Source organism: Gymnodraco acuticeps, unplaced genomic scaffold, assembly GCF_902827175.1.
Source record: "Gymnodraco acuticeps unplaced genomic scaffold, fGymAcu1.1, whole genome shotgun sequence".
Classification (NCBI taxonomy): Eukaryota; Metazoa; Chordata; class Actinopteri; order Perciformes; family Bathydraconidae; genus Gymnodraco; species Gymnodraco acuticeps.
This window is the reverse complement of record NW_022990054.1, coordinates 177,387-193,136: the sequence shown is the minus strand read 5'-3', so window position 1 is coordinate 193,136 and position 15,750 is coordinate 177,387. Positions and strand designations below refer to the sequence as shown.

The 15,750-nt window shown below is 41.7% G+C and overlaps 1 long non-coding RNA gene across 1 annotated transcript; it reads right to left on the bottom strand.

Moving 5' to 3' along the window:
• Positions 1 to 2,717: 2,717 nt before the first annotated feature.
• LOC117545889 lies at positions 2,718 to 8,661 on the bottom strand. Its single transcript, XR_004568892.1, has 3 exons — positions 8,543 to 8,661; positions 3,210 to 3,285; positions 2,718 to 2,780 (listed from the first exon to the last, which is right to left on the bottom strand). It is a non-coding gene; the product is annotated as an uncharacterized LOC117545889 (long non-coding RNA).
• Positions 8,662 to 15,750: the final 7,089 nt, after the last annotated feature.

Genomic DNA, 15,750 nt, shown 5'->3' with positions numbered 1-15,750 from the left:
GTGTCCGTGATGGACACTGAGGAACCTGAAGCTGCTGACTCTATTTACCGTAGTCCCATTGATGGCGATGGGGGGCGTGTCCCTCTCTTTGCTGCTTCCTGTAATCCACAATCAGCTCCTTGGTTTTGCTGACGTTGAGATGGAGGTTGTTATCCTGGCACCAAGTTGTCAGGTTTTCGACCTCCTCTCTGTACGCCGTCTCGTCGCCGTCTGTGATCGGGCTGATGACGGTTGTCTGTTACGATCTCAGGCACTTAGGATGTTGGACCCAATTGCAAACAGGGAGACAGAGGTAAAGTATTGGTAAGATACTTTATTTTTCCAAGAAAACACGATGAACAAAAAAAGGTCACTAACTAATCTCAGGATGAGATGACAAAAAATGAGACCAAAAGGAAAATCGCTCACATAGTGAGGAACAAAACTATTCTTGAGCATAAAAGAGCATAGACCTGACCATGGCAAGAGACAATACGAACTGACACTGAACACTGGGAGACAGGGGAATTTAAACACAGGGTAACTAGACACAGGTGGGAACAATCAGGGGCGGGGCTGACACTGATGAGCACAGGAGACACACAAGGAGTGACAGGTGAAAACAATCAGGAAATTAGACACACCAGGGAACTAACGACAGACATGAAAACACAGGGAAAAGATACCAGACAATATACAGGGAGGAAAACATGACAAGGAGAACGGAAAAACACCCACACCTAGACATAGACACGTGACATGACAAAATAATCCTGACATTGTGTCGTCAGCACGTAGGTCCATACCAGTGTCTTGAAGTGGCTGCGCTTCCTCCTGGGCAGCATCCAAAATGGAGAAGAAAGATAACAGACACACCACAGCTGGGTGAGGCTGGTGAGGCTGGGGAAGATGAGTGAGGGAAAGAGAGAAACAAAACAGGGGGACTAAGATGAGTGAGGGAAAGAGAGAAAAAGACAAGGGGACTAAGATGAGTGAAGGAAAGAGAGAAAAAGACAAGGGGACTAAAGTTTAAGAGAGAGGAAGAACACAGAATGTGAGTGAACAATTAAATTAAATTACACATTTAAAAAAAATAGTGTGAGTAAGTGAAGACATCCTTACAAGGAGGACTGCCCTGTCAAATTTAAAAGTTATTCTTGTTAAATATACATATCCTGTTGAGGCTAGAATCCAAAATGCAGAGCCACTTTAGATTGTAGCCTCAAGGGACTGTTTAAGGTTACTTAAAAACATATCATTTCCCAAATTGGTGAAATGAACTCCATCTCTTAGAAATATGCCAGGGCAGTCAAACTTGATGCAAGGATGCCTTACACTCTCTCCACCCAAACCACTAACAAATGTACCCATCTCTCTGTTTACCCACATTCTGGCCTTGTTCAGCTTTCCCGGATTGGCTTTCCTCCAGTGACATCTCTCATTGATAGAAGATAGAATTATCTTCATCTCTGAGAAGTTGTCACTGAGGGAAAGCAGGTCCTGCTTCATCGCTGTGACAAGCTCCACACCTTTGATGTTGCCAAAGCAAGACATCCGGGACTGTTCTTCCTCTCAAGGACTGATAGAAAAAGGGAAGAAGGTTCCTCCACCTCAGACCACCCTTGCCAAACCACTACACACGGCAATTGAGACCGGGGCTGAAGTCCAATAGTCCATTTAGCTTAGGAACCTTCTTAACGGAGTGAAATAACCCGGAAGTACGTCACTGGCAGCCATGATAAGTGCCGTTCCAATTCTCCAAATGAAAGGAAAGGAGATTTCAAACTTCCTTTATAACCTCCTTTAGCTTAGGAACCACTGGACCTCCCTAACCGAAAGGAGAGGAGAAAATGCTGCCCCACAATGCATTGCAGCCGCAGCATTTGCCGTCACTCAACAGTCGGCCGTTCACGGAAACAACCGATTATGACCGAGAAATGATATCATGAAAGTTACGGTGCTTATTAAGCATTTTAAAACGTATGTGGTAAGTTGCCAAAGTGCTTTTTTCTGAACGTTCATCAGTATTATAATCAAAAAGAGAAATATGAACGTTAGTTTTTACTGAAATTATCAAATAAAGTCAACATTTCACAGTCTTTACTGAGCTGTGTGGGGTTTGTTCAACTTTTAAAAGATGTTTGAATGGTGATATACACAGAGATAGATGTTAAGGACTAACGTTTATAATAAATACATTTGTATTGATTTTAAGATATTTTCATAATTCATACAATCATACGTATTCGAATCATTTGTATTAATGTAGACCGGAGGGAGAGGGTGACGAGCATAAGTTTCACTTTCCTTTTTTATTTCAATTCCAACTTTGGTCATGAAGAATATGTTTCTCTGTTGTCCCCGTTCATAAAGCATAAAACAACAGCATCAGAGCACGGTGCAGAGTCTCTAGATGAGTTTACAGTAGTCCCTCGTTCTTATTATACATCCATGTTGTAGTCCGCTGTATAGAAAACTGTGGTTTCCATAGTTTCCCCACAGCAGCAGACGCACATTCATGACGTCCGCTGGCGCATCATAAACACGTCGGATAGTGAAAGTGCATTCGGATTCTCTAAGCACTGCAGTCTCTTCTCCTAAATCCTTTTGAATTCTCCTATCCACTATCCCTTAACCCCGTGACGTTTCACTCAGAGGTCAAGGAATAGGAGATAGGGTTAGAATTTAGGAGCTGATTTTTGGATTATCGGAACGCAACCCCAGGTTGCTTCCCATGGTGTGTCTGGCTCTTTCTTCCCCACGTCTAACGTAGCTGCTCCATATTATCTACACATTGGGACCTAGATAGAATAAAATATATTGAAAAAGGAAAAAAAAGTGTTTACTGGTGATCATCTTTTAGAAAAAGGCGGTACATGTAGCCTGAGTTGTCATATCATTTTCGTCATATTTTTAAGACTACACAAGTTTAATTTGTATATTATATTACATATAACTCTATACTTGTATATAGAATCATGATGGAACTTTATAAGGATTAAGATTATATATTAATATTACATTAAATAATGCAAGACGATTTCATGCATTATTACGAAGCAGGATGTATCAAGTCACTGACTTTTTGTGATAAGGTCACAATCAACTGATTTCACTTATCAGATGTAAAAATAAGGTACAATATATTTGCCATAAGAAAGTAAAGTGTATGCAATCAAAAAATTACTGAAACAAAATGAATAAAAATTCTTATAAAAATTATACAGCACCTTGTCCAAGTATGGCGGGAGGCCCACTTTCCTTCAGGATTTCCTCTCTGGATGACGATCCGGCTATTTCTGCCATCTATAAATAAAGTACAAATGATTAGCTCTTCACGCCTCTTTAAAATAATATGTGTTCTTGAAGATTCTGTATGCATCGTCGTTTACAATGGTAGGGACATTGCATTGGAAATTAGTTGTGAAAAATATATGTCATTTTTAGTTTTTTCATCTCACATTTATAGATTTTAAATACAAATATATATATATAAAACGAATTATAAATGCAAAGTCTGGTTTCTAGAAAGTTAGCTAATGCATACAGAGTTAACATTGCAGAACTGCTGGCATGCATACATTTCTAGCATTTTGGTTAACTATGAAAAGTATGGAAAATTACTGTGCAAACACCCAACATTAGCTTAGCCACAGTAGCGGTTGCTGATGAGTAGGGATGCTCCGATCGATCGGTCACCGATCGATATCGGCCGATACTCACTCTCTACCGATCGATCGGTGCTCTCTAAACATGCCGATCGCGAGAGCCGATCGCATGACGTAAAATACATGACACTTTTCTCTGTGTGCGGCAAAACAAGCTCGCCAAAATGGCTTCACCGGTCTGGCATTATTTTAAGGTGTCCGAAAAAGACAGTAAAATAGCGGTATGCAACGTGTGTGAAGCAGAAATCCTGCAGCTCCGCCCGCCGGACAGGTAAGCGCAGCGAAACACACACACAGGGAGAACCAGACCGCAGTTAATTTCCTCATATTCCAAACGAGAAATTACGGTAGCAAATCACCCGGTTCTTTACGACCAGAACTATTAATGGGATACAAACCGGAGGAACCAGGCATGGAGGGAGGTGGCAGAGACAGTGGGTGAAACTGGTAAGTTTTCGACTGTTTGGGGAGTTTATATATATATATATATTGCTCGCATAAAATCCCCGGGGTTTTTTGCTTTGTATGTCGGGGGCGGGAGATTCATGTGATTGGTTGTTGGTCGCAAAAAATCCCCAAGCTTTCAGACACGCCCAGCTCCAAGATTTTCAAGATTTTTGAAAAGCTGTTGTGTGTGTAAGAGTTAGAACTAACACACTTAGCTATTTTATCTACCTCTGGAACAAGCTAAACTAGTTATTATAAATATATGTATTCTTCATTGTCGGGTCACTCATTACTGGATCAGTGAGCTGCATGAGATACTGACAGGCTGTCAGGAGAGGGAGAGAGGGGGGAGAGGGAGAGAGGAAAAGAGAGCGCTTCCGCTAATTTCTCCCGTGTTATTATCCAAAGCAGTGCTTGAATTGGAATGAAAAAGGTGCCAGTACTCTAAAATCAGCAACTTTTTCAAGTCAATTTTATATATACAGCCCACAAACAAGAATTTGGCTACTATAATGCTGGTGGGTTTGTCTCTTTACTACTGTATATTTTAGAAAGGTTCACTGTACTTAACATTTTTTATGATAGGCAGCGGATATGGCTAAAGCTCAGTAAGGTCAATATTAACTGAAAATATAGCAATAAAAGTCTAGATCTTCTGCTGAAGACACATGAAGCAGAGACCTTTCAGGTGAGAGCCCCTCTGGTGGTGTTCAACATTAATGACAAGGAAACAAAGCTCTGGTCAGAAGCATTTTTTATAAAAAGCTTTAACAAAATGAAGTATTTCTGTACATTTTGAATGCAATCTAACTTTCCAACTCAGAAAACGAAAAACGAAAAAGTGCCAAAAGTCTTCTCATATGGCTGAGCTGCTTTGCAATATACTTCACCACTGAAGAATACAAATATGTATAAAGTAAACTATGATGCAATCTAACTTTCCAACTCAGAAAAATGATAAAGAGCATGAACAAAGAACATGTAAAAACAAATGCAAAATTTGCACAATCTAAAATGAGAAACTGTAACTGCAAGTAACAAAGTCTGAGCCATGGTAAAGAGTTACATTGAACACCAAGCTGATCAGATAACTCCCTGGTTGGTCTGAAGTCCTTCTATCTCCAGGATCTGTACAAATCGGCACATTATGCCAAAAGTCTTCTCACTGGGTGAGCTGCTTTGCAATATACTTCACATTGTTAGAAAAGGCTCCAGAAGGCCTTGGGGACATCAGTATCAGGGGCTGGAGCTGGACAGGCTCTTTCATCAGCACTTCTCCTTCCCTTTGCCAGCTAGGACCTCACATACTGTTCCGGATTGAACTGTCCTAGTGATGGTCCATTACATTTAATGAAAACCAGGCTGGACAGTCGGCTGACAGAGAGAGCATTCCTTTTTGCAGTAAGGATATCGTTCATGCAGCTGAATGCCCGCTCACACTCACTAGTGGAGACAGCGATGGTTCGGACTGCTTTCAGTAGAGGCTCCATGGCAGCAGGTGTACGGGATGCCCTGGTTTCCTTGTATTCGCGAAAGCCCTGAACAGTCTCTCTTCTGTCCACTTTCAGCACTTCGCACAAACGTAGCACCTCTACGTCCCCATACTGTACGTCTAACTCCTCTTCAGGCCAACTTCCAGGATGGATAACTTTCATGTCCTGGATTAGCTGATTGTCCCGGGCCTCCCGGCCATGTAATGGGATTTCTCTTGTGCTGACATGAGAGGAGGTTGTGGAAGTCATTCTGTGTCTCAGATTCTCTACCATACTGCGGAAAAACTGACCTGCATGAATCTGTACAAGCCTGCCATTCTCACGCAGGGCAACACCCTTGAAGGACTTCTCAGCTAGAGCTGTATGAACTGTAGTCATGTGTGGGCCAGGCATGGTGACCATGGATTCAAAAACTCGTATTTCTCGAGTTAAGAGCCTATCTGCTGTAGGCAGTGTCATCTCTCTTTTTTGGAGTTGCCGAGAGAGGTCGCTGAGCTCTGTGAGCGCATCGTACATCAGTCCCAGATTGCTGACAAACGTTGCAGATGTGAGCACATCATCCAGGCCCTTGTACTTTGCTCTGTCTCTGGAATCCCTGCTCGTGTCGTTTGCAGCATTTGTGAAGTGATCATGAAGCACTCGGTAGTTTTCCCAGACTGCTCTGACGCTCCTTTCACTTGACGCCACCCAGCGGATGGACAAAACACGCCCTATCACCAGGAGACGCTGTCCGACTGCTTGCGCACACTGCGCTAACTGCCTCTGATTTTTGGGGGAGGCATGGAACAAGGAATAGAGTTTGTCAAAAAAGATCTGGAAATGATTGAGCCCTGAGACCTCCTTGACCACATCCCCAACTGCCAGCGCTAGACGATGATTGGAGCAGTGCCACACAAACAGGCTTGGGAATTTACTACACAACTGGGTAGCAACGCCTGTTCTCTTCCCTAGCATGACTGAAGCCCCATCACATGCAAAAGAAACGAAACACTGACCTAAAAAGTCCTCGTTAAAATCTCTTCCAAGACACTCCATTAACGCCTTTGTGATGTCATCAGCCGTTGTTCCATCCAACTCAATCAGCTCCCAAAAAAACGTTTCGGGCTCAGCATCAGCTAATGCTGAGCGTAGACACACAACAAGCACCGTTTTACCACTAATAGTGGTAGATTCATCGACCAAAACACAGAGTTTTCTTTGGTTTTCTGTAATGTCTTTTGCCATTTTTTTCTTCAGCTCATGAGCTATGTGGTCGATGATTTCGCCACAGGTTTTATTGGAGTGCAAAACCCTGCCCACGTTCAGCCCATTCAGTTTCTGTACATTCAAATCAATTGGCATGTCTGTGAATGGCCGGCTATGTTTGCCAATTTTATATGCCGTTCGAAAAACTCTGATAGTGGTGTCTAATTCAGATTTATGCATAGACTGCACTTGATGTTGAATAGTTTCACGTGAAGCAGATGTAAGGATGTCAGCAGCTTTTACATGGGCTTGTGATTCTTTATGTTCTTTGATTTTTTTTCTCAGGCTAGCTTGTTGTTTGCCCTTGTCAACACCGAAATGAGACACTGCACACTCACCCCATTCAGTTGACAGTTTCAGTCCTTGTCCAGTGTGTATTCCCAAAGATTTGACATCTCTGCATATCCGACATCCTAGCTTCTTATCTTTAAGAAGGAGCCATGCATTGGTCTTGCAAAAATATTGCACCTGGTCCGTTGTCCAACAGTCAGGTGCATCGCTTTGCCCGGTGTTGGTGGTGGCAGTTGCGCCAGCAGCAGCTAACGTTAGAGGCTCTGGAGGAGGCGGCGGAGCTAGTGCTAATGCTAATGCACTAGAACTTGGAGCAGGAGGATCAACCAAAGAAAGCTCCCCATCAGACACAATTTCCAACACAGGCACAGCGTTCTCTGTATTTGAAGTTTCTTCCGGCGACAACCGCTGTCTTTTTGCACTTTTATTAATCCACGCTAACATTTTAGAAATGCTAATTTGTGACGTGACTTGCTTTCCTTCTCTCGGGGGCATGCCTGCTCTGTTCTATCACTCTACATAGCCACCCACTGGGTGGGAGTTGCACTGCATAAACACAACACACGTGCATCTAGGTATGTAAATTGTAAAGCATTAAAACATGGTTTTACTAACAGTTTTCAGTATGTTGTTACTTCGGCATTATTATTATTATTATTTTGAAACGTGTATTACTATTAAATCACGGTCAAATAGGTTAATTTTGACATAGTCGTTTCCACCACAGTATTTACATGGAGAAGATAAGCCCCGCCCCCTCTCCAGCACGTTCTGTTTGAATGACAGGAGTAAACAGCTGACAGCCGCTGTGAAACTCCAGCGGTTAGAGCGATGAGAATGTCCGTTCGGCACCTCATGACGCATCTACTGAGTACCGGGCGGCTGTATATATATATATGGATGTATAATAAGAACGGCGGGAGAGTGTTGAGTACTGGCACGGTGCATGAGTACCGGAGTACCGCCAGCATGCCGGTACTGAGCAAGAAGTGCCGGTACTCCATGGGTCAGAACCAGAAGTGCCGGTACTGCGTACCGGTGAGTACCGGCCCAATTCCAGCACTGATCCAAAGTGAATGTAAACTTGAATAATGTACATCATTTGAATGTAATAATTAAGTTGATTGTTGTTTGTGGAAGCTCCAGTGAATGAGCCCCATTAACTGAGTTTTAAACATCACTTTAAATGGAAGATTTAAAGTGATGTTTAAATCTTCCATTTAGGCCCCGCCCACTCGATCGGATCGGCGATCGGTATCGGCCGATACTGATTCCGGCGATCGGCCCCGAAATTGGCGATCGGAGCATCCCTACTGATGAGTGGTTTGGCTTATTTTACTCTTTTATATGAGAACATGTTACATTACATACAGACATTAAGGAGGCAGGTTAGAAAATAAATATGTTTTCGTCTCTTACCTTTTGGAGCAAACTGTTGTCGGTTGTTAGCATAGACTGTCTGTATATATAAAGCGTTGTCTCTTTAGCCTCAGTGACGTGACAGTGAACACTGAACGTGACCGCGTGTGAAGGGGGAGGGGCGCGGGGGATTTAGGTCTGGGCTGTGCTAAATTCAGCCTCTCTTTCCAACATCTCCTGTGGCGGCAATAGAGAGGCGAAGTCACGCCCATCTACTTCCGGTCCATGGGACCCCGGAAGCGAAAAATTATACATTGAATTCAATGGAGAGAGAAAACGTATCTTTTGATCCCGTTTGAATTGTGCCACGAACTACACATATGATGTTTGTCAATCTTAAACAATCATTTCCATGTCAAAAAAGTCACATTTTGTCGTAAAACTGTTGAAATATAAGACTATGAAAAATACGCGACTACAAAGACTACAAATCCCAAATCCCATTCTGGGTAGCGTAAGTGATGTCACCGGCGATAATGCTCCAAGTGTTTGGTTCACTTTTACAAGATGCCTGTGTGCTTTGTACCAGGTTGTAATCACAAAAGTGATCATACCACTTGCTCGTTCTATCGCTTCCCGTCTGATGAAAGGACCAGGAGTCGCTGGATCAGACATATCAGGTAATATACATGTTGTGCATGGAACATAGTCAAGTTAGTTACCTAGCTAGTAGCGACGAGTAGCGAGCACGTTAGTTAGCATTACATTACTTAGCCATGTCATTTTTAGTAGCCTTACCATGAAGTTATTATTTTATTACATGAAGTAAACCAAAATGTTAAACAGTAACCAAACATGATGGTAAGTATTTCGTGAAACTTTTGAAGAGTAGCCTACTGCGCCCTCCACCGGGTGCTAAGGAAGCAGTTCAGGGAGAGTCGAAGGCAGGCAGGGAGCTTTGCATGACATTCTTCTGGACGTGTTTCATTGTGATGACAGTGAGAGTGAGTCAATCTGTTTGTTGGAAAGACAGTCGTTGTGTGCTTATTGAGAGAACATTGTTAGAAGAGATAATTATTCAAAGTGTTGTTACTGACCTTTTTCTCTTTTATTATTATTTATTTACCTCACCTGTAACTGCTGAGACATTGAGGAACATGCACACTGACCTGCTCTGGCAACCTGATTTCCACTGTACGTAATAGTATTTGGTTATGGTATATTATTTATATACATCAAAGGCACAATGCACCCCCCAGAGACACACATGTATTGAGTGTGATATTTTGCATAGGTCATGTGAAATCATCTTTACATACTAGAAAACTGTAGGAGCGGCAACTTGTTTTGAAATTGAATTTTTAATATCCGATAATAAAGTTGATCTGTTTTCTTTATTCTTCTCTCTTCCCAGCTCCATCCATCACCATTCTCTGTTCCTGCAGGTCCTGCTTGCTAATCAATGCTCATATTTTTTTACACAATTACAAATAAAGTCATTGTATTGTATGACATGACGTTGTGCTTCATTCGGAGTCAATAATAAATTCATTCTGCCTTCAACTGCACAATGATTGTGGACTGCACCGACATCCATGTAGCTGCCCCCCCAGTAAGATGAACCAAGCAAAGAGGGTCACCATCATGCCCAAGGACATCCAGCTGGCCCGCCGCATCCGCGGAGAGAGGGCTTAGACTGACCTGAGACCAGCACACCCAAACACAACGGCTCTTTTAAGAGCCACCTAGTTTCAAAGAGTTGCAATCCTACGTTATTATAATGATTAAACTGGTTCATGTATCACTTAGTTTACTGAACCGTGATGAATGAAATAAATTAGTGAGGTAGTGGTTTACTGAAGTTACAAAGACATTAATATATGAGTAACAGGTCAGTGTAAACACAAGCTTCTGTCAATTATGGATCATTCAAACTATTTATATACAAATATGTAATAAAGTTCTAAAACAAGTATTCGGTATATTCCTTGATAGCTTTTGGAGAAGGTTGTTTTTAAGTTTACTAAAATCTATCGTTTCAACTGTTTCACTTTATAAAAAGGGAACAGGTGAGTAGAGCATCATTGAGTTTCTTATTCTGTCAGTAAATTATCCAAATTAAATGTTTTTCATTATTTTAGTCAACCCTAAACAAATTGATTGTACCTTTTAATAATGACCTTACATGGTCGCCAAAGTTAAATTAACTTCAGAAAATCAAATCTGTTCTGAGAAAAAACTAATAAATGTTTAAAGATAGGAACTTGCCATCCCACTGAAAAACAGTCCGTAGAGATTTAAAGGCGTAGTTGTAGTTCAGTCCAACGTTTCATTTGGATTCATTTGACAACAGTCAACTATTTTCATAAAAAAAAATAAATAAATTCAAAGTCAACTTTATTGTCAATCTTACTCAGTTTGTGTTTATAGACAGAGATCAAAAAGACGTTTAAATAAAATTATACAATTTACAGATATGTATACAAATATATATATCCTATACACACCATCATGTATAATGATGGTGTATGATGTAGAAGGAAGTGTGGTAGATAACAAGTAAATATAGAGTTACATACAGATCCATGTAACAGCAAAAGATGGAATAACTAAGAAGCACGCAGTATAATAATAATTACATGCAACAATTAAATAACTGCTCAGCATCTCCACCACAATCCCAATCTGCTGTGTCCTGTTTTCCTCCCCTCTGCATAACACCTCATCACACATACGAAACACAACGCAGAGTCTGAGGGTGTTAAGAGTATGTTTATTTAAATGTCCTCCTCTCTACTGGCCAACACAGGGAGCATATGCTGGGTGTAGAATTTTTCCAGGAGGAGGAGATTTCCATGCCATGCAGGGTCTTTGGGGATGGGGATGATGATCGCCTCCTTCGTGGTCCAGACAACAAAGTAGCAGAGACTCTGGTCTGTGATGTGCAGCTGCACTTGGACCTGGTGCCAGTATGGGTGATTCTCCTTGAGAATATATGACCCACCCTCCTCACGGAGACAGAAGGATGGTAACTGGACTGCCTCCGCGATGGTCATGTTCCTCTGGCTGTGTGGACACTTCACCTCCAGCAGGGCAGATGGCTGCACAAGTCCATCGGGTGATGCTCCCAAAACACCCGACTCACTCACAAAGAGACCAGACTCGATTCGAACACTGTCACTTGATAGGCCTCCACAAAAGCCTTCACCCCTTCGGCCTCGTTTACAACCCCCCAGTTGACAGTTGGCGATGTCTCTGGCCAGTGGGTTGTATGTCTCCTCTCGCTGTTGGTAAAGTTGAGACACCGGCTGGACTACTTTTTAAGTGCCGGGCTTCCTCCACTGGCACTCAACATCTGTGGAGCTGATCTGCCACATGGCAAATATTGCCAATGCTGCAGCGTGGCTGCATTTGTACATCCCCCGTGCACAATCACAGACAGCGCTCTGCATCGCGCCATCGTCTCCCATGCAGATCTGTAAAAATAAAGTAAGTACCATTTGTTAGCATACTATAATAGATTGAATGAGCAATAATACAAGGATGGTCCGGATCTGGGGGTGGGAGGGTTTATTTTTCCATAGTTTTGTCCTCTTGTCTGATTGTTGTTATTGTTTTTTTTTTCTGTATTTTTTGTAATTTGTGTTGTATTGGTTGTGATTGTACATTGTATTTTTCTAAATGTGTATGAATACATTTTTGAAAAACAATTGATCAACAATAAAAAAGGATTTGGTCAGGATCTAGACTCAGTGTGTAGTTTATTAATTAATCAATGCTCTCTACATTAGGAAAACACATACCAGTGTACCAGAGGGAGTCACACACAGCTGTGCCTAGATAACCAAAATCCTTGAATCTACACACAGCAAATACACTCAAATGACACAACGAGAAAAAGGAGATCACACATACAGTATAGTCGATATAAAACTGGCCGCTTCAATCTGAAGAGCAATTCAAACAAAACACGGGAGTGTACCTTGTTCTTGTGAACACTAATTGTTATCCACAGCATACACAGAGACCACGAATTTCTTAAGGAGAAAACTAGTTACTAAAACAAAACACGTTAGTGTACCTTGTTAGCTAATGTTAGCTAGCTGACATTAACGTTACACATTGCACTCATATTACTCACCGAAACCTTGTAAAGCCGGTCCCGCTGCTCTTACAGAACCGACTAACTCCCCTTTCGTGTATGTACAGCTCTCAACATGCCCAGACTTGTAGTGATGTTCACCTCGTTTTATACTTTTTGCCTCATTCTGAAAGAAACAGGTGAAATTTGCTAACCTGACAGCCGTCTTTGTGATGGTGACGCGTTTTGTGCGAGACCAGCGACCTGTAGTTCACTGAGCGGTTTCACACAAAAAAATGTGTAACTTCACAATTTCACGACACATTTTTATTTTTTTGACTTGTAAAATGTTCTTTTAAATTGACAAACATCATATGTGTCATTCGTGGCACAATTCAAACGGGATCAAAAGATAACCTTTCTCTCTCCATTGACTTCAATGTATAATTTTCTGCTTCCGGGGTCCCATGGAGGCTCCCGGAAGGGGAGGGACTTCGCCTCTCTATCCACATTCTATACTATTCTATACTTCCTTCTATATATGTATGAGCTCTGTATGTGTTTTATTTTTCTTATGACTGTTGTAAGTAAACTTTTTTATTCTATACTTCCTTCTATATATGTTTGAGCTCTGTATGTGTTTTCTTTTCCTTATGACTGTTGTAAGTTAACTTATTTATTCTATATCTTCTTCTATATTTGTATTTGAATGTATGTCACAGTCCTCTGTATATTTATTGTTAAGCAACGCAACACATGATTTCAACAGTGGAACGATTTATGTGAATGTCAACAGCAACATCCCAAGCTTCTTTCTAGCCAATATTCATTATGTTGTATTTGTACCTTCAACTGCAACTGAAAGTTCAATTTGGTGTATTTTGTTTGCAAGTCTGTGTGCAACATACTACTTGGAGTACGCTTAACGCAGCAAAAGTCTATACTGAACATGGACACGCAAAATTCTAAACATGTATTTTTTCATATCTGATACCAAATCTTGCAGCAATATTACCACACTGGAGATGTATATTAGTTATTTAGAGTTTAGTGTTCAATGTATTCAATGTGTTAAATGTATTCAATGTGTTAAATGTATTCAATGTGTTAAATGTATTCAATGTGTTAAATGTATTCAATGTATTCAAAGTATTCAATGTATTCAATGTGTTAAATGTATTCAATGTGTTAAATGTATTCATTGTATTCAATGTATTAAAATAACTATCCAAACATTTTATATGTAAGTTATTTATATGTATGTAAGTGTTGTCTCGTGTGTATGTACTGTTTGTGATCGTTGTTGTGTCCTCACTCGTGGCCTGCACCTTGACGTGGTGAGTGGGCTTTAAACTAAGACAGGCCATTTATGTTTGAAATATCATGCTAACAAACCTGCAATTACAGAATTGAATGATAGTGGTTATGAAGCTTAGCGCAAGTTCAAGAAGGAAGACCATACCCCCTGGTGTTACACGTCACTGCAAGCTCTTCTCCCATTAAGTAATCAGGGGCGGTACTCCCCAGCTAGCAATCATTGCACCTGCTAAACCCTTTAAATCTGCTCTTCCCTCTCTGTCAGTTGTCATTTCAGGTGTCAACGCACAAGTGTACGCGTCACGGTGTTCATGGTTAAGCCAAGCAGCAGCAGGGCTTTGTCCCAGCTGAGGGCTTCGTTCCAGCTCCAGGCATTTATTCATCAGCTCCGCAGTATCGCGGATTAAGCTACAGGCGGCGTTCCCCAGTAGGGTAGCGGGTCAGCCGGCCGGACGCGGGAGGAAAAGACAAGGAAATCGGGCTCCATGGAAGTTCCTCCGGCCTAATGGGAATGGCTACTTCACGCAAACAACTGACGTACGCTTCAGTCTCTTGAGAAGGCATCACTGGCATCAGGGCCGCCTAATGCGGCGCTTCCGGCTTCACGTGGAACGGGTCCTCATCACATGCGGAGTTTTACCCATTCTGGCTTCAACTACAACCCCTCCTGCAGGCAGGCAGGGCTTAAGCTATCCCATTGAAGCTATTCCTCCTGCGCTCACTTCAACAGGCGTCAGGGTAACGTTGGCAAAGGCAGTGCAACAAATTCACGAGATGTTTCGTATATTGTTACGACATTTGGGTCATGCAGAGTGAGATCGCTACCCTTAAGAGAGGGGTGTGGCGTGCATGTGTGCATGGGCATGGTATGAGCGAGCGGGATACATGTTTTCTAGAAATAAACGTGGCAGCAGAAAAAAGGAAGGTCTGTGATCTTGCGAAATCTATCTTGCGAAACAGGAGAGCTAAATAATGCAACGACCTCCCAAGTAGAGCTCGCCTCTCTCCTGTCTTTCCGATAAAATGAGTTATTGAACCAGAAGCGTGTTGCTTCTGCCCTGGGAGAGGACAGAGAGTCACCCCCCCCCCCCCCCCCCCCCCCCCCGTTTCCTCGACTACGGTCTGGGAGCTGACAGGAAGTTCAACACTATGCATTGCTACCTCTAGTCAGGGTTAAGGTGAGCTTCAGGCAGTGTTGGGGGTAACGTGCTACAGTATGGAGTTTCAGTAACGTATTACTTGCATTACTAATGCAGTCGGGTAATTACTCATTACAATGCTCAGTAACTAAACGCAGGTTCAAGCTTCAACACAGCGTTTCCTGAAATGAATGGCGTTTCGTAGGGCTTCTTTTCCTCAATGAACAAGTCGCTGCACATTATCCTGTTTATGACCAGATACTAAATAAATTAGGAATTCACTCCCAATATTAATTTAATGATTATTGACTAAATGATCGGTTTTCTCTTTTTCTTCTCCACTAAGAATATTCCGTTTCTTGGTGCACCAACGGCTAGATCTGCGACAACAACATCTCCTTGGCAGCAAGTTTATTTATATAGCACTTTCAATACAAGGCAATTCAAATTGCTTTAAAAAATGAAAGACATTAAGAAATGGCATTTAAAATCAGTCATTTAAAAGGAAGCTAATAAAATAAACATTAAAAGAAAAAGTTTTAATATATGAATAGTTCAATTAAAAGCAGCGACAAAAGAAAAGTCTTCAGCCTGGATGTAAAAGTAGTCAGAGTTGCAGCGACTAAGGGTGCAACGACTAATCGACTAATCGATCAAATCGATTACCAAATTAGTTGCAACTAATTCAGTCGTCGATTCATTGTGACGTCAGCAGTGTGTTTACGTGCGTA